The following is a 23,313-nucleotide window of genomic DNA, read 5'->3' on the forward strand; positions in this document are numbered from 1 at the left end:
GCCAATGCAGACGCCCTGTATGGTGACCTTGAAGGCTTCCCATATCGTGGAGTATTGTGAGACTGAGCCATTGTTGCGAAGGAAGAAGTCTGACACTTCCTGCTCAAGTTCGTCTTTGAAAACGGGGTCTAACAGTGACTGTGGGTTGAGGCGCCAGGAGAGGAAGGGGGGTTCTTCATGTGGTGGCGTGAGAGTGAGGAGCACGGAAGAATGATCCGAATATGTACGAGGGAGGTGAGACGCATGTGATGTCCAGGTTGCTAATCCTTTGTCGACCAGCCAATTGTCTATGCGCGACCAGGAGGAGTGAACAGAAGAGTAGCATGAACCCTCTCGAGTCAGCGGGTGGAGAGTTCTCCAAAGGTCTATAAGGTTGCGATCCTCTACTATGTTTTTGAGGGTAAGTTGCGCATTAGTGTAGTGGTGAGGCTGCGGGTGCGACCTGTCCAGACTTGGGTTGATAGTAACATTAAAATCTCCTCCCCATATTCGGTGCGTAGACCCTATGTCCTGTATTTTTCCCCATAATATCCGGAAGAATTCCGGGTCATCAGTGTTGGGCCCATAGCAAGATACTAGTGTTATGGATTGTGCGGATAGCCGGCCCCACAGAATACTATAGCGGCCCTGTGGGTAAGAGCCAATGGGGGTGTAAGGGAGCGTGTGTTTCACCAGAATGAGAGTGCCTCGGGCATATGAGGAATAGGATGAGAAGCATCTGCTGCGTGCCCACCGGGTTGCAAAAGTGGGGGATGAATTGGGAGCCAGGTGTGTTTCCTGGAGCATGGCACAGTGGATGTTGTGACGATCTAGGTATGCTAGTATATGTCGACGCTTGCGGGGGTTCCCCAGGCCACGTACGTTCCATGTCAAAAAGTTATACTGGAGGGTTCTGGGTCGGGACTCCATGGTGCAGATGGAGAATTGTATTGATGTAGAGTGCGATTTGTATGGTTATAGAGGACTGCATCAACAAGTGTGGACAAAGTGGTACAGTGCAAAATGGTGTGTAAAGAACATTCCTCGATCCCTCCCCCCGCCCACAACAGCATCCCCAATTCGCCGTGGCTTGTACCTTCCCCCTCCCCAATAGTCCCATATACCCCATTCCCAACTGGGAATGGTGGGGTGAACAGCCAATCATTTTACCAAATACAAAGTGTAGGGTTCCCCTGGTGGGCGGCAGCTAAAGGGTGACCAGATTCACCTCGCAAAGGCGAGGGTGCTCAGGTGAGATGATGTAAGTCCATGTTGGCATAGTGTCCGGTGTGGTTCCTAGTCCATTTTGGTTTCTTCCAAAGGAGTGATGTGGAGCATGTGCGTCAGTGCAGGCAAGCAGGGCCCGCCACAGGGCAGCAGGTGCCGGATCTGAAGCGTAGGTTCTCTATTTGAGCTATGTGTATTACCCTGCGCCGTTAGGGGTTCATGAGATTGCACAAGAGGGCGGTGGGCATGGTATATATCAGGGAGCGGGTTATCATCTGCTTTGGCCAGCTCCAAGAAGCGCGATGTCTGGAGCTACTCTGTAGATTATGTGGTATGGGCTCCGTGGCCTGTTAAGTTCTTGTTATGTGAGTGGGGGCCATATATTTCTAGTCAAAGTCCGCAGTAGTCGTGGGGGTTCCTGAGAATCGCTGCAGGGGCGTGATATCGTTTTCGTTAGTGTCAGTGTCTGCTTTGGAAGGTGCTACATGATGTCGGAGTCGCCTCCATTATCTCCCAGGAGGCGCTCAGGGGACTCCCGGCCACCAGGCTGTTTAGGCAGGGTCCTGATGAAGTCCTGGGCACGTTGCGGATTAGTGAAAAAATGCTGTTTACCTTGGTGTGTTAATTTGATGCGGGCCGGGAAAAGCATCGCGTATGGCATATTGAGTTGTTGCAGTTTTTTCTTGACTTGGAGGAATTTGCGTCTCTGCTCTTGGACAGCCATGGTAAAATCAGGGTAGATGATATCTCCATTCCTTCGTATTTAGGTTGTCCTTTCTCGCGGGAGAGTAGGAGGGCCGTGTCCCGATCACGGTAATTCAACAATTTGGCCATGATGGGACGTGGAGGGGTCCCGGGAGCAGGTCCGCTCGCCAGTGAACGATGCGCTCTCTCCACAACAAAGACCGATGAGAATTCCTCTCTGCCAAACAGCGCTATGAGGAGGCGTTCCACATATTCCTCTATTTTACCGGTGGCTGTCGACTCCGGTACACCTAGGATGCGAAGGTTGTTTCTTCTTGAACGTGATTCCAATTCCTCGTTTTTAGCAGCTATCACTTTTAGAACTCTGTCCATCTCGAGCATGCGGCTAGTGGTAGCACTTGATGTGTCCTCCAGGTCAGATATCCGTCTCTCTGCCTCGGTTAATCAGTCGTCACGCTTCTCGACTCTGTGGGTCAGGCCATCCATTCTGGCAGACATAGAGGCCATTTTAGATTCTATAGATGTCAGGCTTGACTGCATTACCAGCAATAGTTCCTTGAGGTCTGCGGTAGATGTAGTAGGAGCATCAGTGTGGTCGTCATCAGGCTCCGTCTGGGAGCGGGGAGTCTTTCGAATGTCGAAGTTGAGTTTTGGCTGTTTACCGTCTGGTTTCCCCATGGCGGCTAGGTGGGAGGGCCTGCGGCTCAGCCGGGGCCCGAGGGGATCCGTCACTCACCCCGGATGTGTGCACTCAGTGAATCGCGGTGGGGGCCTGAGGTCCAACGCGCGATGAGACAATTGCAGGGGTAGCAGGCCCCCGCGATATGCTTTCTTCTGCAGTGGATGCCGCTGTGTATCGTCGCCTGGGAGAGGTGGTGGAGTTCCCACGCTATGAGCTGCAGTAGTGGTGTCTGCGCACTCTATGCGAGTCTCAGAGAGCTGGTGATGGGCATGATGGTGTTGGAGTGGATCAGCAGACCGGAGGCCTATGTGGGGTAACAGATGGGCAGCCAGTTGTCTCTCCCTGTGGGTGTCCCCTTGGCGTGCGCGGTCGCAGCCTCCGGGCCCGGTGCGCGGCAGTCAGTGGCCTTGAATAGAAAGTTATGGTGCTGCATGGTTTATCGTCCCCAGGGTCCCCGCTGGCATTTTCCTAGTTGGGGGACAAACGCATTCCTCCGCCTCCACTCCTGCTAGGCTGCGCGCCAGCGGGGCCCTCTCCCCACGCACGGCCGCCGCCACAGCCCACAAGGCAGGGCGTGGTTTTCCCTCTCGCCGTACCAGATCAACACGGGGGAGACGCGGGTACCGCGGCTGTCACGGCGGGGGCCCCAAGCCAGCGCAAAGCACTCGCCGCAGCAGTCCGGCACGGCTCCCTCCGGGGCCTCCAACGCCGCAGCCACCCCCGCAGCACTCCGTCAGTGGGCCACGGGGTCCCCGGCAGCAGCAGAGGGCAGTCTCCTTTCGTCACAGGTGTCACTCCACACTCCGGGGGTCCCCAGCCAGTTGGGGCCAGCAGCACAGCAGTTCTCCATCCCCTCTGGCCGTCTATCTGAGCGCCGCTGCCGCCATTTTATGATTGCCAGCGGCGGGGATCTAATAGCGAGTAGCTTGAGATCAGGGCCGTTTTTCGATCCACAACTGGTCTCACAGGGTGTGCCGTGTTGAGGGCAGTAAGATGGGACCGTTCAGTGATTTGGTGAGCAGGGGATGGGCAGGATAATCACCGGATGAGATCCCGAGCAGCAGGAGCCTCACACGGGTGCGGCCATCTTTCTTGGCGCCCTCTAGTGTCCCCGTGCTCTCAAACCTTATATGGAAGACACAAATACTCGTCTCCAAAGTCTTGAGAACAAATGGTCTGACACGGAACACAAAGTTATTCAGCTGGAACAACGAGTGGACTCTATTCAAGGTGTTACTATTTAAGTTCCTTCCTTACATCTGGAGATTTCACACCTTAAACAGCAAGTGGAAAATTTGGAAAACCGTAATAGGCATAACAACTTGTGCATTTATGGCCTTGCAGAGGGTCTTGAGGGTGCGGATCCTCTCTCCTTTTTTCAAGCCTTTCTTTCGAATCTCCTGGGTCTTCCCGAGACTCCAAAATTCAATATTCAAAGAGCTCATCGCTTGGGGCAAAACCCAAATTCATCATCTTCGTCAGCCAAACCAGGAGGCGTTATCTTATATTTTTTGGAGTACACTGATTAACTTAAAATATTACAAGCTGCCAGACTTAAAGGAAAAATCTCATGGCAGGGCTCCAATCTGTTCTTCGCTCAGGACTAAGCCAAAACAACAGCAGATCGACGGAAGACATTTTTGGACATGGGACCTGCTCTTCGCAGTCTGAATGCTAAATATGGTCTGTTCCATCCTTGCCTTATGAAAGTAGCTTATAACAATAAAACCACTGCCTATGAAGATCCGCCTCGCCTACAACATTTCTTTCTTACCCTAATGCTCGTAAAATTTTCCAACCACTTTTCTCATCTGTTCTAGATGAGCGCTCACAATTTTTAAATTAATCAATTTGGTATAATAAACATATTAAACTTAAGTATATTTTCTGGAAAGATTGGTTAACTTATGGTCTCAAATGGACTCATCAACTTTTTGAAGATGGTATCTGTATACCCTTCTCAATATTGCAATGCCATTTTTACCCTTCCCTCTTCATATCATTCTAATTATATATCTTTAACAAAGCTGCCCAAGCTTCTTACAATTCTTGAATCTCCTCTCATACTCCTACCCCCTCAACTCCTATTACCACGTCATTTATTAGTAAGTCTCCTTCTGCTTCTCTAATATTCTAAAAGTTAATGGATAGTCCTATTTCTCGTGATAAATCTGGCGTGGAATGTAGTTGGGAATCTTATTTGAGTGACTCTTTCCCCATTCCAATGTGGAATAAAATCTGGACTAAAATAAGAAAGTCTTCTAGAGCAGCAAACACTACTCAAACTTTATTTTTTATTTATAATAGACTCCTAATCACTCCAGCTAAACTTCATAAGATTGACCCTGGCATCCCCTCTACCTGTTGGTCATGTAGCGCTCCGTTAGCAGACCTCAAACATATGCTTTTTGATTGCCCGGAGACACGCTTGCACTTTGACTGCCCTTCTTGGTCGCTGGACGCTGCTGCATTTCTTCGTGTGAGGGACACGGTCTTTTCCTTGTAATCCCGACCTTGGCTCAGCTTGTGCGGGACTCCTAATCGTTATTACATCCTGGTGGGACCCGCTGTCCCAGGGTGCACGTCTTTTCACCAATCTGCCTCAGCTGTTGCGAGGGGAAACGTGGTCATCGCGCTTTATAGCGCTGCCTTCTCACACGCAATGCAGGACGCGCGCAGGTGGCTTCCGGGCAAAGCCTGGGCCAAGGGCGGGCCTGTCTGAGCCCGTAAGAGCCTGAAGGAGTCTGGGCTGGGCCACCGTATTAACGCCTAAATTGTAAGCTGCTATTGCTCGTAACTCCATATTTGGTACTGTATTTGTTGTTGGGGTTTGGCAATATAAGCAAACGCAAGGTGGGAGTGGGCTCTGGGGTTGTTGGGACACTAGACGCATTTCTCACTAGGGTAGAAACAGCGTTAATTCATGAGATCCAACTCACCGAACGGAGGTTATCGCTAGAGCCACAACCACAACCACTCCCCAGTAGTTCAGTGTCTCTATCCCATCCTTTGCGTAATCATACTGACGACTCAAGTTCTCATCTCTTTTAGATCTAGTGCCGCATATTTCTTCCAGCCCGGAAAGTAGCTCTCGCTCTGTGATGGTTACTACTAGGGGGAAGAAGTCTAGTCAGGCTAATGGCTGCGAACCACCGCTTAAATAAAGAAAAGCCCGAGGACCACCCAAGTCCAATAACCAGGTTTCTAAAGTAGTCAAACGCAAGGATGTCATTATAGAGAGTGATGGTAGCCAGGCACCCACTAAACCGTCAACTAATTTGTGCACTCCCTTAGGCAATACCGATTCTCCATTCCGGGTAAATGAGGATGAGCCTAGCACACGGCTAGAATTAAAACTCTCGTTTTGCTTGATCCCTTATTACAAAAGTTGACCTTGATAGACGAAAGACTAACCAAGATAGAGCAGAGTATTCTTGGTGTTTCGCAAACCAATCCTGGTGACAGGAAAATAGGTAGGTCTTATACGCATATGGTGAGGGGAGCAGACACAGACTCCGGGGGTCCCCCAAATAAACCACCCTGTCCTACATCTACAGTTAGGAACGAAACGGAAGTTATTCATTCGACCTACTTACCGCAAGGTGGCATATTTCAACCGCCAACCCTGACAGAGGGGACCAGTGATATTTGTACTCGGACTTCCCACCAACATGTTGGTGGTGCACCGAGTGCTCAGATGTCCCTTCACCTTCCCCCAGAATCAACCCCATACACAGTTGTTTGGGCTAATGTACCAGTGCTTTCTCCAAATACACAGGAGCACTGGTCAACACTAAGGAACAAGGACCTACATTTGTTGAGCACTAGGATCGGCTAAAATGATCACCTTTTTACAGAATTTAAAATGGCTCGCAGAGTACCATGGGTCGGAAAATCCCCTAGCTGGTGACTGTGTGGTGTTGAGTTTTAGGTCACCAAGTCTGGTTCAGTTTATATTGGAGAGGGCAGGTAATCATCATATCAAGGTGGATGGCATTAACATCTTCCCCTTAGGGTTCTTTTATCAACCAAGTAGTGATTCCTGGCACAGTGTGAGGAGGGGGCCACCTCTACCTTATGGATGATATAATAATTTTGTCCCCATAAGCAATCGCTTTGAAATCCTTGCTTCTCTTGAAGGCATAGACTGACTTGGAGCACCTGCTTGTTCCACCTTGACTGGTACCCAAGAATCCAAGGGACATCGAGAGTCTGACCAAGAAACAGCTATATTCATTTGTCACGCTTTTTTTCAAAATAGGGATGACATACGGGCAGGGGCTGTGTCTGTTCATAGTAACAGTATTTCAGGGGAAGATCCCCAAATTAGAGTGGATATGAGTTTGGTGGTGGGGAGGGAGAATGACCTTATAAAATCGCCTCTAGTAAGATCCTCCTTTCCTAATAGAACCCCTGGTTTGGAAGTTCTGGGTAATGTCAATATGCCCATCACCCCTGTAGATTCTGATTCCACAACCCAACGGCATTCAAAATCAAAACTGTCCATAGTCTCTTGGAATATAGCAGGATTATCTTCTAAAACTATTTCAATTGAGTGGTAAGCATATATTGAAAATCACGATATTTGGGTATTCCAGGAAACTTGGGCCTTGGGCTCTCACACATGTAATAATGGCCTGAGAAGTAGCCGGATAGACTATATATTCCTCTAACATAGAATTTTGGTCATCTTTATTGGCTATGGAGGTACAGGAGCGGAATGAAAGTGACCATAATCCTCTGGTGTTATCACTGCAGGCATTGGGTCCATTTAACACGCTCTACTGACCTGCAGAACTGCCTATAGCAGATGTCATGCTTACTAATGATACCAGGAGAGTTAGATGGGCTATGATCGATGATATCAATGGGGATTTAGAACAGATGAAGATAATGATTGCTCGCTCGAAAGCTACCCTACAAAATTGTGATACGCATGAGGACATTAATGCAATTGTTCTCCAGGTTCACAATGAATTGTTTTAGAAACTTAAATTCTTTTTTATTAAATCTAAAAAAATGATGATAAAAACCCACCCAAAGGCGGCTTCCTGGTACAACAAACTGTGTAGAGAGGCTTATAAGTTACTTTCAAGAGCCATTAGATCTAAAGTTATGGGTGACATTAAAAAGGCAAGAGTCGGGTATAAGAAAATTAAACACCAAGCAAAGAAGGATTGGGACGAGCAACGTTGGCAAGATCTGCTCATAGCCAGTAAAGGGAAAAACATAGTAAAATTCTGGCAGCTTGTCAAAAGGGGTAGTGGCGTACTAATTCAAACACCAGTTAATCATGTAGCCGCCGAGTTGTGGGCTTCGTATTATGAGGCGCAGTTTACCACTTCCGCTCACAGTGATGTCCTCTTTCAAATGCCTATTCCAACTACTGCTTTGCACTTCACTAGATTAGAGGTCGCATCTGTCCTTAAAACGATCCCGAGAGGCATGGCCCCAGGCCGTGATTGCATTCCGGCGGACCTGTTTTTGCACGACAAAGAAATTTGGGTAACTTACATACAGATACTTGCCAATGCAATAGCCAGTGGGGCTCCCATCCCAGATACATGGTTTGGTGCCAAAATCCTCCCGATATATAAAAAGGGTGATCGTTCCCTTCCAGGCAATTACAGGCTGATAAGATTGTTGCTAGGCTAGTGTTGTGCAGAAGCCAGACCTGGATAGATGAAATGGATATCCTGACCCCCTTACAGGCGGGTTCTGTCCATACACTAGCACTATAGATCAGGTTTTTAGACTTATGTTAAGTTACTGGTGGGTTGTTATTATCGGAGGGGGCTCAATCTATGTGACTTTCGTCAACCTTAAATCTGCATTTGATTTGGTCCCTCGAAACAAAATGTGGAGTGCTTTGTGGATATGGGGATGCCATTGGAATTATTGGCCATCTTAGTTAAATTACATGAGTTTAACTATGCCCTTGTTTGCTGGGGCAGGGGAATGTTCCGGACAGGTTCTCTGTCACTAAGGGGGTAAGACAAGGGTGCGTGTTGGCACCTACCCTGTTTTCTTTATTTATTAACAGGGTTGTTCAGTATGTTTTTTATTCTCCATACAGATGCCCCTACACTAGCTGGTATGAAGATACCCCTGCTCATGTTCGTGGATGATACCCTGATTCTTTCAAAAACTCAAAAAGGGTTGCAGTTCGCCCTGTCTCGATTTGAGGTCTTTTGCCACTATAATGAGCTTGTGGTAAACGTGGAGAAACTAAGTTTATGGTTTTCCATAAGCACAAAGCTATAAAAGGGAGAGTCTTTATGAACAACGTCCTCCTGGAGCAAAAAGACGTATTTACATATTCAGGGATTATATTAGGCAGGAGAATGAATTGGAAACCCCAGATTAATGTGCTGGTCCTTACACATGCTCAACTAGCTGGTGCACTGATAAAAGAACAGAGGCTTTCACAGACTAAGCCTATTGCCCCCGCCTTAAAGATTTATAATTCTAAAATTAGCTCCTTGTATTGTATGGTGCTGAGCTTTGGGGCTTTGAGAATGTATCCCCCCTCACTGCAGCACAAAATAAATATATGAGAGCTCTAGTAGGCCTCCTCAATCAACACCACTTATACCTTTATATTTAGATCTGGGTTGCAACACCATTGAAGCTATAGCGCGTTTTAGACCTATTGCATTTAGAAGAAGGCTCTGGACTACCCCCGAGCTATCCTTGTGCGCTAAAGCTCTTTATGAAGTACGGGTGGCAGACTGCCTACGCAGGATTTCTTGGTAAATAAAGTAAAAATTACTTTGATTGACATGGGGATGAGTAGTCTGTGGGAGGACCCTGGCAGGAACCTATTTCCGTCAAAAAAAGAGTTTAAGGCAGCCTGGTCAGGCTGGCTCCAAGTTGCCACAAAGGAAAAACGAAAGTTTTCTCCCTCATCAAAGGATCTTCCTCCTAGAAGGTAGGTGCTGGAGCTTACAGCGCAGTGGCCATCTTGGTTTGTGCAGACTACCATCTCCCCTCTAGGCTACCTGTGTGAATAAGGCCCTTTCACTTTTGCAGTGAGCTCAGCGCTACACATGGCCACCACTTGTGCTGCAATACCCTCCCATAGAAAATAATGGACATGGGAACTGAATTGAAAACTCTGAAGGAAATAATGTTAATTTAAATTACTTAACACAGTTAAATAAATATAAATGAATGTAAAAGAAAATATATATACAAATAGTTCATTGTAGTATTCTCTACATAGTCCCCAGGGAAAAAGAATCTGTAGTGATGTAATTTCCAAAAGATGCTTTATTGTAGGTAAAGATAAGGAACCCTCTGCACAGGTTAGATAAGGATCCTGCTTCAAAAGTTAAAGCACTATACCTCATTAGCAAACATTCTAGCACAGGGACACACCGTTGGGTGTAATCAGGCATTCTACAAATGGAATAAATAAATAAATAAAAAATCATAACCTTGACATTAAAAGGCAGCTTAACGTGCACAATCACACAGCAAGACATAACACATCACACACCTCTCGCCCAATAACACGACAAACATCATGTAACTTACACATAAAACACATACCACATACACAGATACCAAACAAATTAACAACAACGACAGTATAAGGCAAAATAATAAAACTTCTAGATAACAATGGTTGAACAATGTAATGAAAAAAGAACCATGACAAAGATAACCATTAATCACACTCATCTTCTTAGAGCTACAACAATATTATTGAAATTCCAAATTTTTGCATCTTCCAACTGAACTGATCCATTATTGACTTGAACAACTCTTAATGGATTACTATATTTGCTGCTTCTCTTTCCCCTTTTTGGTAGTTTTTGCTGTTTCCATGTGTTGAAAGGAGACCTCAGCTAGGCCTACCAGTGCAAGGGGTTCGCCCTTCTGTGTACAGAGTCCTCAGACAAGTAGAAGAAATTGGCACAGAAACTGGAATAGAAAATACAAAGTTTAATAAACCTTCATGAAGTGGAACCACATTCACACAGCACCCTGTGGTGCTGAATGAATGTAGCACACAGAGTAGAAGAACCATGGGTTTTTATACCCACACAGGGGCTCAAAAAGAAGGCGGTACAAGTATACATGAGAAGAGTTACATACATAGATGGTCATACAGAAATGCACAGTCAACAGTAAAGGAGGAGCTAGCAGTTGCTGACTCTGGTAGAAACAACCTGATAGTTACAGACTAAAAACAGATGCATGGACAGGTAGACTCTTCTGCGCATGTGCAGAGTAGCAGAGTCTAAGTATAGCCAGTCCTTTAAACAGAGCACAAGGGTAAACAAAATGGCTGCCAGAAATACAAAATGGATTCCACAAAATGTACAGGATAGCCTCTAAATACCAGATGGATTCTGCTAACGCTAATTTAATCGCAGCCAATTTACGACACATGTGTGCTGCGTTGTGCAGCACACATAGAAACAGCCAATTGCCATTGATTGTTTATGTGCAGAAAGGTGACTCTTCCTGCACATAAACAATCAAAATAAAAAATGAAGTTTTGCAACTTTTATATGTGCAGCACACATAAAAGTTACAAAACGGCATCTAAAGATTGTTTATGTGCAGGATGGTAGACCTTTCTGCACATAAACCATCTTCCCCTCAACGCAGACACCCTTGCACTTTGGTGCAAGGGTGCCTGTGTTGGCGCTATGGTGCTAAGTTTAGCGCCAGAGCAGGGGGAAACGCAGGACTGTACCATATTGTTGTAAATATGGTGCAGCCCTGCATTTCTAAAGTGGTTGAATGCGGCGTTAAGCCAGGAAGGTTGACACCCCACTCCATCACTACGTTGTAAATATGCCCCACACTGTCTTTTACTGTCACTTTGGCCAACAACGTCTGCCAAAAATTAGTCATTTGATACCGAGAAACACCAGCTCTGAAGTCGTTTTTCCTCAGAAAGTTCCTATTTATTGGTTGTAACTATGCTTCAGATGCTCACTACCAATATGGCCAATACCTTATTTATTACTGCTAAAAATATACACTTTTAACTGAAGAGTGAACTTAGTAAAAATCCTCAGAATATTATTAATTGTCAAAGTTAAGCTCCTTTCGTTTCATCCCTTATATATAGCCAATGCCTGCTTAATACTACTGGTAACGTTTCTGCAGCTACTGCTGAACTAAATATGGTAGCAAAACCATTGTCTGCTTATCCAAACAAAAGGAAACAAAGTATTTCTCCGCCCATCTACCAAATCTAAAGTGGTGAAGTCGCAAGAATCATCACTAAGATCTTGGAGGCTGCACATATAAATACCGATTCCATATGGTCAGTTATGAAACACATCCACATTGTCTCTCTCTCGAAAGTTTCCGATGATGAGATAAAAATTAGGGATAATAACTAAGCAATTAGAGCTATTACTCCTTTAGTCCATCAGCTATCTCCTATAAAAATAGACTAACAGAATAGAAACTGACAATATAACTGACATATTTTTAATGTTCTAGGAAATATTGAAAGCCAAAACTGTTAGAGTCGACAATGCCTAGACTTATCAATATTACATTTCCTGAAAAGTTTGAAATTGACAAGGCTCATTGTATCCCTTCTTATCACAAAACTAATCAATCAAAGTCGATACAGACTCTCTTCTCACAACATCGTCTTCTCTTCCGTATCAGAAAGGCGGCAAGAGATGCCAGCATTACTCAGAGTTGGCAGCAAAGTGTTCATCCAACAAGCCTTCACTAAAGAAACTGTGAAGATTTGCTCAAAATTCTCGGATTTATGACCTAGACTGAAAGATGCTGGATATAAATATGGTCATTTTGAATCTTCCACAATGCGTGTCTGAAAAAATGACATCTCTAATCATTTTCTTCTCGTTCAGACTCGATAACAATTCTAGATCAACATGGTAATATTAAAATGGAATCAGAAGCTTCAGGTTCTACTTGATTATTGTGTTCCCCACATCATATTCTAAGCTTATACTTACAACAGCAGGTGCATGTAGCGTGTACTGTCTTGCTTCGTACCTCTGTCTCTAACCCTGTATTTAATATGTGGTCTTGGAAAATTACCTATGTTTTGTTTGTCATGTTTGTCTAGTTTTTATGGGTTACTTTTCTTATTATCGTTCTATGTTTTTCTTCCCTCTAATACTCTCCCACATACTACTATGGATGCTCAATTTAAACTAAATATTGTTTCTCTTTATGTTAAAGGTTTGCAACATCCAGTCAAAAGGATAGGTAAGTAATATTGTTTCATCTCAAGCTGTGGGATGCAAGAATGTGGTTGTGTTACATCTGAAACTTGTCAGGTAGCATTTCCCTATACGTTTTGCTTTCTTCTCTTATGTTTTGCTGGTTCTCTTGTGAAGCCTCGACACTCTGGGGCCTTCCACACTGCAGTGCAGTGGGGAAGTGCACGCACCCTTCTGACACATGGTGGTAAGTGATGCGGACATGAAGTTTGTACTTACACTGCTGGTGTGGTTTACCTACTTGCCCGACTTTCTATTGCACGCCAGTGTGCGCACTCGCACAGACTGTGCGTTTAAACATGTGTCCGACCTGCCACAGCAGGTCTGTGAGAGCTCCTTTCACATGTACTCCAGCTGGCCTGTAACAAACATGGTCCAGTCGGGCCTGTTCACCTCCACTCGGAAGGAAGGTGAAGGACTGGGCAGGTACTCACGGTTGTTCCCTGCCCTTATAGGAAGCAAGACCCACAAGAGTTCCCTTAATAATGAGGCTTGCACTTCCCTTAAGTTAGCATGGGGAAAGGGTCGCCTGTATTTCAAGCTGCAATAATGGATTGCAGTGGCGCAGCTTCGTGATGATTCATATCAATGGATTTGCTCAGCCAAAACTGTTCCAATGGTAACAGTGGCCTTTGAACATCTTGCTTAGAAATACCAGGTATGGAGTGTGGACATTTCTAAGCATTGAACTCTATTAGGCACATGCATCAAACCTTTTTGCGATCGCAAAGGGTGCGAATCGCAAAAATAGGCCGTTTGCGATCGCAAAAGTCAGTGTTGAAATGCATCAACTGTATATTTGCGAAAATCCATTTTTTCGCAAATATAAGGAATCGCAAAACATTCTGCGAATCAAATAGCGAATCGGTATTAGCGTGTCCCAATTACCGAATCGCAAACAACGAATCGCAAAATGTATGCATGACAAATCGCAAATAGCGATTTCCATGAAAATCGCAAATTAGCGATCGCTAAATAAGAAGGATCACAACCAGGTGGTAATCATGAGTGCAAATCACAGACAGGTGAAAACCAACTGAAACCCATGTAAACACACCCAGAATGAGCCAGCACTGTTCACAATGGCAGGGATTTACCTGATGGCGAGGAGGATGAGGCTGCAGGCTGCCGCACAGAGACGGAGGCGAATGAATGAGCGCATCTTCAGAGTCCGCATAACTTTGCTAGGCCAGCAAGAGGATGAGATATACGACAAGTATAGGCTCAATGCAGCAATGATCCATGACCTAATCAATGAATTGGACCCCATAATGCAACGACAGACACGTAGGACCAATGCCATCCCAACGCATGTGCAGGTCCTATGTTGCCTACACCTTCTGGCGTCAGGCAGTTTTCAGGGGGTCATTGCTGTTGCGGGAGGTGTGTCACAAAGCGCACTTTCAAGAATATTGAAAGCATTCCTTGATGCCATGATGGCCGTGATCGGGTCTCATATCAAGTTCCCTACCACCGCGCTTGACCTTGCAAAAACCAAACAGGAGTTCTACCAGATAGCTCGTTTCCCACATGTTTTGGGTTGTATTGATTGCACCCACGTTGCAATATGTCCCCCTGCAACACAGGAATATATATATAGAAATAGGAAATCTTACCATTCCCTCAATATTCAGGTTGTTTGCAATGCCAAAAACATTATCACTGACATTGTTGCGCAATTTCCAGGGAGTGCACATGACTCTTATATCTTCAGGCAAAGTGGCATACACACCCGTCTTGTCAGGGGAGAATTTGGAGAGGGACATCTGCTTGGTAAATATGTGTTATAGTTTATCACTGTCATTGTACGTATGTCAATGTGAAGCTGCCACTGACTCTTTGCTCCATTACATGTAGGTGACAGCGCATACGCCTTGCGTAATTACCTAATGACGCCTTACCTCAATCCCACAACTGCCAATCAACAGAGGTACAATGCAGCACATATTTCGACAAGGAACATCATAGAGCGCACATTTGGGCTGTTGAAGAGCCGATTCAGATGTCTACATAAGACCGGTGGAGCACTGAAGTACAACCCTGAACAATGCTGCAAGATAGTAGCGGCATGTGCCATGCTGCACAACATAGCGACAAGGGGAGGAATGGACATCGAGGTGTCTGACAGCGATTCGGAGGATGGGAACCAGCAAGTGCCACAACACCATGCAGCACAAGGGGCAGGCGCAGCAGAAGGGCGTAGGAGAAGATTTGACATCACACAAAATTATTTCTGAGGTGAGTAATGATGACACAGAAACTGACTATTGCTATCAGAGTATTCTTTAATTAAATAAAATTGCCATGAGTGTTCAAGCACACTTGTAATCTGACCAGTGCAATGGACATAAGTGGTTTGCAAATGTCAATTCACTTGTCACTCTGTGAAAAGTCAAATCCAAATAAATGGTTACGTCACCATAGTGGAATGCACTTGTACATGCCAGTCTAGCGCTTTTTCCCACGAACACCCAGACGCCTGTCAGACCCAGCATTGTCATCCGTTATGTTGGAAGCGGCGGGGGTACTGCTGCGTGTGTTGCGTCTTCCTGCAGTGCGGACTGGAACTGCCACACTACTTAGGCTTGAGCCACCCTCACTACCCTCTTCGGGCGTGGAATTGTTGGCCGCAATTGTGGAAGCATTTAGCAAATCAACTGCATTTGTGACCTGGTCCAGTGCTTTAGCCACATCGCCGCTCCAATGGCACATTTCAGTTTGCATGGTCACAGACCTACGTGCCAGCAGTGCAGTTGTCGTGGCCAATCTATTGTTTGATTTAGCAAACATTTTCAATTGCAGCATTAGTTGACGATGCTGTCTCTTCTGGGATACATTTCCCTCATGCATCACCTTGCTCAGTTGCTGCACACTTTCTGACAGTACTGCTATGTTGCTAGCCATCTTGCCAACTTGCAATTGTACTAATCGTGTGTTTTTTGTCTGCAGGCGCTGCATACGGAGCATCTGTCCCTCAAGACCACCCCAGACATCACTTGGTTGCTCCTCCTGCTGTGTCCTGAGTGCTCTTCCTCTCCTACGCCGGGCTCTGTGATTAGTTCTGGGGACCTGTGGTTGTGTTTGTGTGATGGAAGTTGTCTGGCCATGGCTGCCACCTGGTGTTGCATCAGCCTCATCATCTTCACACTCCATGGTGACTAGGGATGGAACAGTAGCCCTGCGTGACTTTGTTGGACGTGAGGGATTTATTTGCACCACAGGTGTGTCCATCTGTTCACCTGCGCTGGTGTCCTGCATGTCTGGGGAATCGCTATCCACATCTTCTACACGTTGTGCATCTGTGAGGTGAAACAGTGCAACACTGTATTATTTCATGTCTGTGATATTAATTGCACAGTAATAAATTTCTGCCTTTGTAAATGATTTTATACTCTATTCAGCTTTTTTGGGTTGTTACTCTGAGATTTGACATTTTAACTGCTTGACCTGACTACATCTCCCATAATGCCCCTCACCTACTGAATGCATTGTGTACTGGATGTTCAGGGTCTGCACTTGGGCTGTGCTATGGTCGAGTTCTACCTTTACATTTTGTAACACTAAGAAAACATACATTCATCTTACCTTCAGATGTGTTTGCTGCTCCGGACGTGTCCAGCTGGGTCACACCAACAACAGCTTCTGGCTGGATGGTGGATTCAATCAAGTCCTCCATGGGAGTGTTCCCAGTGTCTGTTGGTGTTCCCCCTCCTGTCTTCTTTGCCTCCTTCAGGCGGTCAGCTATGCGCACCTTAGCCCGACTGCGCAAGTCGTACCATCGTTTTTTGAGTTCTTCAATGGTGCGGTGTGTCACCCCAATGGCATTGACCCTGTTTTGGATCCGGAGCCAGATTTTCCTTTTCTCCTGCTCTGCCACTTTCAATGATGCCTTTCCAAACAGCTTGTCATGGCTGTGGACTACTCCCTCAATGAGGGTGTCAATTTCTTTTTCTGCAAATTTAATTTTGCGTTTCCTGCCTGTTTGGCTCTCCTCTGCTGTTTGTGAGGCTTCCATTTGATATCACAAGTTTTTCTTCTGTCTCTGTCACACTCCTGTTCTGCTCCCAGAGCCAGCTCCCTCCTCTCCCTGACACTGTGCACTGGAAATGAGGCTGGTGCTGCTCACTTCCTGGTTGTGATGTCATCAGGATGCATCAAAAAGCGACTTCGGTATTAGCGATTTCGCTAATTGCGAAATCGCTAATAGCGAGTTCGCAAATGCCGAAATCGCAATTTATTTAGCGATTTTTAGCGATTCGCAATATTCTCGCAATGTTTTTGTTGCATCGTGTTTTGCGAGTCTTTATTTGCGATTCCTTAAAATTCGCAAATAAGGACTCGCAAACTCTCTTTTTGATGCATGTGCCTGTATGTGTTCCATGGTGCTGGACAACACTGGAAGCCAGGGTGGGGAGCACATCTAGGCATTCCCCAGCGACAGCCATAAACCCTTAGGCATGCAGCTCAGATAGTCTACCTCTGCCATTTGTTGGCCAGACAGAATATATGGGGGGCAGAGATTGTGACACATGGCCTCAGGGTCCGAATCATGGATCCAATAAATACAGAGATCTGCATTCCGCAGCCTCTTGGCAGACAGGATGGAGAACTTAGGGGACACATCTGTGGCTCAAAGGAATACCTTTTGTACCTTCCCTTATATTCAAAGCCCAATGGAGATTAACTACCCAGTGCTACCCAACTGCGGGAGAGATCCGCTTTTAGGGACGCAGGACCAGAGAACCTGGACTGCATGATGCACATTAGCAGAGGGCTTTCTTTTACACATGGAGTATAACTGCCCAAGGAAAGGAGCCTGTGCCTTCCTAAATTGTGGCTGGCCTGTGTTGACTACCTGCTGACATGTGGCACATTGAAGTGGGCTCCCAAGGACCAGACTGCTGGTCTCCTGTTCTCTCGGAGGTCTTAGAAGTTTCAAAGATCTCCGGTGAGGGGCCCATACCATCTACTGGTGACACCTGGAGAGCGGTGCCCACTAAGTGCTTACATCGCCCGCTGAAAGCTGGACAGCGCGGTGTGAGGTTGAAAATTCAGAAGTGTGCCTTGGGACCGGAGTGCCTAGTGCGAAGCTCAAGACGTTGCCCGCATAAATGGAGAAGTGGTTCCTGCAGTGACCCCGGCATACATAAGCGTCTTGGTGGTGAGCTGATTCACTGGTTGTGGGATGCAGAGTAGGCCACTTTGTCGACTGTGTCGCATTTCTCTCATGTGTCACACCAACTGCATGCTCATTGCATATGATGTCTGTTTCACAGCTTGCAAACCTCGGAAGTGGGGCACACACCCATGGCAGAGTCTCATTCAACCTCGTGAGGCCCTGCTGAACTTGCTCCTGTGTGTGTCTCTGGAATCGCCTGGTGCAGCAGACATCAAGGTGTGCCGGACATAGTGCCTCATTTCCAAGGATTGAAGAACCAAGACCTTAGGGGCCTGGCGGCGCAGGGTACGCCTTAATCTCCTGAGTTCACCTGCTTTGTCGAACAGAGACATGGGACACTCCGTTAGGCGTAGAAGATAGGGTTTATTAGCTGCAGCTAAGTACAGTTGTCCCAGAAGTACACTCGGTATGTTCTTAGGAGACTGCCACTTTACTTCGTGGCGCACACTATTTTATAACACACATATTTACAAAGAACACTCCGAATGCATACAGGGTTAACCAATGAGAAGAATGTGAAAACAAGATATTAAGTAACTCAAATAAGCCTGTCTTCCAACTGTGTTTGTCCCCCTTCCCCACAAGTTAATCAGTGGTAGTGTTTATAAGTCGACTTGCAGGTGGCAGGACACATTTGTATGCCCCAGAGGACAGTTGTGAAATGAGAGAATACGAGTAAAGAATAGCGAAGGCCAGAGGATAAGATAAAGTCAGGAAAGAATGGTGCGAACCAACAGCTAGTTGAAACAGGGATCAGTCAGACCAGACGAGGATTAGTGGAGTCGGCCGGACCCTGACACCAGCTATAAACAGAGGCAGGAGGTTATTTGACACGTTGCAGTGGGATGAGGGAAAATAACACTTCGTTCACCGTGCCGCCTGAGTGAGGGCAACACAAAATGGCAGAAAGACACAAAATGGTGGCTAAATACGAACGGGATCGGAAACTGAATTACCTCAGCCCCTCCTTTTGCCATTACTCAGGCAAGACACACAGACTCATTTTAATCTGAGTCGACGTCAATGGCCATGAGGTCATCAAGCTGTTGCTGCAACATCATTTTAATGCTCTCAGTCTTCCGTGGCACAGGCTTTGGGACACACATAGTGGCACAAAGACCACAGATGGCGGGCCCACACTGCATACAGAGACAACAGGAAAAAATGATGGCCAAAACCACTCCAAGGAGTGTTAATACCTTCCATCCCCATTTGGACAGTAATGCCCAAAACCATTCCACTAAAGACCAATCTCCTTCGTCCTGATGAATCGACTCGGAGATCACATGTAATTTGGAGATGGCTTGGTATACCATAGGGGCGTCGTCAGGTATATAAATGCAACAGCTAGATCCGATCAATTTACAAACTCCACCACGATCCGTAAGAATAACATCCAAAGCAATCCGGTTCTGCAATGTCATGAGACGATCCACCTGAAGTTCAGCTGTGAGATTGCTCAAGGCTCCCACAGTGACATCTATGGTAGTCTCAACAACACGAACCAATTGTCTCATGTTTCTACTGTTGGCCATTGGGCCCCAAAAAGGAAGAAATCTTTTAAGGAAATCACCTCCCTCTTGTCCTGCCGTGTCTTTAGAATCGATAATCCCTCTGCCATATCTGTTTCTGTGATGTACCGAAGGAGCAGTGTATGTAGGGGGGAGAAGAAAGGCTATATAGCATGTTCCTGAAAAATCCGTCGGTAGCCACGTGTACGCTCTATCGTGGCAGACAAAATACGTGCCCTGGGATGGCACTAAAGGTGGTGAATTCTGAGATTTGTGAATGTATGTATGGGAACAAACACTCTTTCCTTGTCCAGTGTCAGTAGTCTGGCCATTTATTTGTAAACAAAAGTTACCTCGATGAGGCACAGTCCAAATTGGTGGAGATTTTCCCTGTTTAATTCTATCTGTGAGGCTAGTGGCGTAACGAGTCACGTTCCAAGCATCATATGCCCGTTTCTCATCAACAGGAACCTTACTATTCTCCACAATTCTAGCCATAGCCACTATTCCTTTTATCAGAGAACTATGACTAAAATCTTTTCCACTACCATATGAACCAGCTGGACGTCTAAATCGGTTCTGATATGCATTTGAAAACATCACAAAATAGGCCCAAGCGGAACCTTCATAAGAAAATGGAAGGGCTAAATATGGCATCCCTTTTTCTGTGGTATGAGGCATAAGTCCACACACCCAACAGTCGGTTGTGTTGACTACCAATTGGTGTTAATGCAATAACTGGACAAATGAATTGTTAAAATATTCTGTTCTCCTGATTAGTTCATGTTGGGGAAGCGTATATAATTGATGTGGGGAGATAGTAGAATGAAAAGGCAAAGAAATAGAAGTAGGAACAGATTTGTGCTGCATAACATGAACAATCCAACCTATACAAGCCAATAAGATACTAGAAAACATAAGAACACACAATGTTATGCCACATTGACTGTACACTAATTTACAATATTTCTTTTTCATCTCTTCCTTCTTATTATTCTTTCCCAATTTGACATCCATCCTCTAAAATTGTTGCTCACGGCAATCTTCCTTACTCACTTGGCTGTGATTATTAGCCGTCCTATGACACTGCAAGTCCTGGGGGCCTAGCCACTATACAGGTCACGTACCAAGACTCCTACCGTGACCCTGCAACCTGGACAGATGATACATGTCACGAAAGAGATGAAAATCTCAGGTGACCTTGACCAGTCTAGGCCTTAAATTATATCGAGTTCTGTTCAGTACAGTTTGGTCCTGAAATAATGTCTGTGGATCTGTAGTGTTCAATCGGAGATGTGGCGGTACTGCTTCTTGAAAAACGTCGTCATCTTCTTTTTCAGACCGAGCTCCATCTAGGTGTGCACTACTGAAAGGTACAAACCGAGGGACCCTTTCGCCTTCAAAATCACCTACACCCTTACGGACCCACTGGTCAAAAGGCAAGGGCAAGGGCACCTTTTTGCAGTGCACGCCATGGATCCAATTCTTTTTCCCTTCGACTTTCACTGCTGTACGTGTTACCAGAAGAACCTGTCGAGGTGCCCTCCAACGAGGTTCCAAATTCCTTGTCCTCTGAAAATTTTTCACAAAGACCCAGTCTCCCGGTTGGATAGAATGACCTGGGTCTGTGGAGGCCTCTGGTAAAGCGTTTTGAACCTGTTGGTGGAGAACACGTAATTTAGTGGTGAGGTCATGCAAGTAGTCAATCAGCATTGGATACTGTATGTCAGAATACTTTTTATGGCGAGGGACTCACCAAACATTAGCCGGGGGCCCAAAAACAACCTCGTATGGGCTGAGTCCCAAACGAGAATGTACAGCTGTTCTAGTGGATAGGAGAGCCAAAGGTAAAGCATCGGGCCAGGCAAGTCTCGTGCTAGCCTGTACCTTTGCAAGCTTAAGTTTGAGAGTGCCGTTATAGCACTCTACCAAACCCGCTGATTGGGGATGGTTCGCCGCATGGAATTTCTGGACGATACCAAGACCGGCACACACCTTTTTCATAACTTGGCCCACAAATTCACTTCCATTGTCACTCCAGACAATGCGCGGCAAACCAAACCTAGGGAAGAACTCTTTTAGAAGAACTTTGGCAGTGGACAAAGCAGTGTTGTCTTTCAGGGGGTAGGCCTCTATCCATCTGGAGAAGGCACACACCACCACCAAAACATATTTGAGATTGTTGCATCGTTCCATGTGAATATAATCAATTTGCAACACCTCAAAAGGCTATGTTGGGGGAGCAAAATGACCTGCTGGAGTTGGGGTTCCCTTTCCTGGATTATGCATCAAGCAAACGATACAATGCTTCACTAAATTATCTGCACATTTTGGAATCCCTTCGTTCATCCACACTGGAGCCAGAAGCTTACATATTCCTTTCGCACTGATGTGGGCTGGACCATGTGCCATAGCAACCACAGGCAGTACATAGGCATCTGGTAACAGCCAACGCTGATGTTCTGACAATTCTATCCAACATCCCATCGAGTCTAACATTCCTGTACTCTCTTTCCACTTACTCAACTCTTTCTCTGTAGCCTCTCCTTGAGTCGATCTCACACTTTCTATTGTATCCTCACACATTCCTTTTTCCTTGACCCAATTTGCAGGGCCCGCAACTTACATGCGACTCATAGCATCTCTGGCTGTTTCTTTCACTACCTCATCCGCAAATGCATTCCCGCGACCAACATCATCAGTAATCCTCTTATGTGCACTACACTTTATGATTGCTATCTGGGTAGGCAAAGCAAGTGACTCAAGAAGATCAGCTACCAACTGACCATGCTGTATTTTAGTACCGTGGGAGGTAAAGAATCCCCTTTCCTTCCACAAACGACCAAAACTATGTGCCACACCAAACGTATACTGGCTGTCGGTATATACATTCACTCTCTTCCCCTTAGATAACACACACGCTCTGGTCAAAGCTATCAGTTCAGCCGCCTGAGCTGAATTATGTCTGATGCGTGCTGTCTCCACGATTGTATGCAAGGTGGTAACAGCATAAGCTGAAGTTGTTTCACCATTAGGGAGTTTAAAACAAGAACCATCCACCCATAGGATCCCATCCGGATCCATTAGTGGTGTATCCTTCAAATCAATCCTACCTTTTGTCTCCTCCTCTGTACGGAGAAAACAATCATGTTGTTCCTGAATACCTTTCTCTTCTGGAAGAGGTAACAATGTGGCTGGATTTAAAGTGTTACATCGTTTGATGTGCACATGACTAGCCAAGAGCGTCAGTTCATACCCAGACAAGCAAGCGCTTGTAAGATGCTGCGTTTTTGTCCTATTTAGCAAGGTATCCACTGCATGTGGTACCATGACAATAAGAGTGTTATCAAGCACCACTCCAGCAGATTGACAAATAGAAATTGCTGCTGCTGCTGTAGCTTTAAGACAACTAGGCAATGCCTTGGCTACTAGATCTAATGTGGCCGAAATGTAGGCACATGGCCGCTGCTTGTCTCCAAATCGTTGTGTTAAGACGCACAACCCTCTCTTTCATGGACATAGAGCGTGAAGGGTTTACTGTAATCCGGAGTACCCAACACAGGAGCAGAGCACAGGGCAGCACGTAAATCAGAAAAACTCTTCTGACATTCATCAGTCCAAGGAAGGGGTTGGGGTATGTCTTTTAAAGTGAGTGCCAACAAAGGTTTAGCCAACAAAGAAAAATTTGGAATCCACTGTCTACAATAAGAGGTAATGCCCAGAAAGGCACGTACTTCTCTTTGTGTGGATGGCACAGACATTTGTGCAATTGCTTGAATACGTTCTGGGGTCAGTCAC

The 23,313-nt window shown here is 45.9% G+C and overlaps 1 long non-coding RNA gene across 1 annotated transcript; it reads left to right on the forward strand.

Moving 5' to 3' along the window:
• The first annotated feature begins 14,680 nt into the window (after positions 1–14,680).
• Positions 14,681–16,209, forward strand: LOC146854253 (uncharacterized). The gene is made up of 2 exons (XR_014980752.1): positions 14,681–15,063; positions 15,775–16,209. It is a non-coding gene; the product is annotated as an uncharacterized LOC146854253 (long non-coding RNA).
• The last annotated feature ends 7,104 nt before the right edge of the window (positions 16,210–23,313 follow it).

This window comes from Triturus cristatus, chromosome 4_1, assembly GCF_964204655.1.
Source record: "Triturus cristatus chromosome 4_1, aTriCri1.1, whole genome shotgun sequence".
Taxonomy (NCBI): Eukaryota; Metazoa; Chordata; class Amphibia; order Caudata; family Salamandridae; genus Triturus; species Triturus cristatus.